The sequence below is a fragment of the Lathamus discolor genome, chromosome 3 (assembly GCF_037157495.1).
Source record: "Lathamus discolor isolate bLatDis1 chromosome 3, bLatDis1.hap1, whole genome shotgun sequence".
NCBI classification, from domain to species: domain Eukaryota; kingdom Metazoa; phylum Chordata; class Aves; order Psittaciformes; family Psittacidae; genus Lathamus; species Lathamus discolor.
In genome coordinates, this window is record NC_088886.1 from 42,558,704 (window position 1) to 42,560,386 (window position 1,683).

Below are 1,683 nucleotides of genomic sequence, written 5' to 3' on the forward strand. Positions count from 1 at the left end.
CTGTTCTGGGGCCAGATTCCTCATTTAGATCATACAGGAAGTAGGAAATAAGACTAATTTAATAGCAGTTTTGTTATAAATCAAACTAAATTAAAATTACTAAAAAGACCTACCTGTCAAAATTGGGTTTTGTCAGACAGCAGTTTCTATTTACCTTATACAAGTCAGTTGGAGAGAATGAGATCATTGTGGACAGGCAGAACAGTCATAAAACTCCCAGAGCAGGGGCAGGAAAAGAAACTTCGACCAAAACCATTCCAGTAACAGAGAATATGAAATCTGATGTCTTCCCGTAGGGGAATACTTGTGGGACATGCTTCTCTGCTCCAGTGGTTTCCCAAATTACCACTCCAGGAGTCTTCAGAAGGCTTCTAAAATCACAAAAAAAGTAGGCTTTAGGGTAATTATTGTAAAACACATACTGACCTCCCCTCTTCTATTGGTCATACATGTGACATACTTCAGTCTGTTTAATAGCACAGGCTTACTTCAGAAGATTTTTTACATTACGATCATATGTTGACATAAACACAAACACTCCCAGACTCCCAGTTTCAGACAATTTCATAAACACATTTTTCTAAAAGTTCCTATTAATCCCACTGTAAATGTTTAGAATTTTTCTTTCAGCCAGTTTTCCTGAAAAAGAAACTTTTCCATTATGTTCTTTTCTGCATTCCCAAACTATAACAAAAGCAAGACTTTAAATTAGTCATTATGATTAACTATCCGTTTCAACACCTCCCATTTGAGGCTCTGGGAAGTATTTTATAGTTTATTGGGTGATGGGACAGAAGACTTTACAAGATCAACCCTGATCAGCAGGGTTTACAAGATACACTCTGCAGGATTTAATTCTCAGTTTCTTGCGCCTATAAAAATCCCATAAAAATGAATGCAAAGAAAACAAAAATGGAGGTCGGACCTTTGTGTCCATCAGAAGCAGTAACTGAGATCTAAACCATCTGTTTTGAAGCCAGGTCAGCAGGATTTATTCTCTCATGATGCTCACTGACTTCAGTAGTGCAGGATAGGACCCTGAGGCTGGAGCAATTTTGTCATAAATACCAAAGGATGGACCGCAGACAAAAACTTAGCATGGCTTTTCATGGGCACTCCTGTCTTGCTGCTCCATCTCGGTAAAGAAATATAACTCTCCTTGTAATTTCAAAGCCACTCATCCAATCTTTTGAGTAATTATGGGATGACAGCTGAGTATACCCTGGAAATGCTTGCTTACACTATTAATCTTTTGCTTGGATGTGCTGTTTATAGCTTTAATTGTAAATGAGTGAATGAAACAAAGTAATTTCTGATTGGGTGGTTTGGGAAAGAAACTGTGACTTCTATGAAAGAAAGGATTCACTCAGCACTCAATAGTGAAAGGTGCTGAGCAGCATGGCATCAGCATCCCTGAGAAGTGCTCAGCACATCTTGTCAATGGGCTGGATTGCACCCATAATAACAAGACTGGGGCAGCATTTCAAAGAAATGTTCTTACTGAAGTTGAGGATAAATTAAAGGGAGGCAACCAAAGCAAAACTATTTTCAGACAGCGAGAGTAGAATTTCAGTAACATTTAGCCTGATTCCTTGGAAATAAATTGTCTATGGAAGATTTCTCATTAAGGTTGAAGTACTTAAGAGGCCCTTATTAAAGGCTCACATACACTACAAAGTCTGG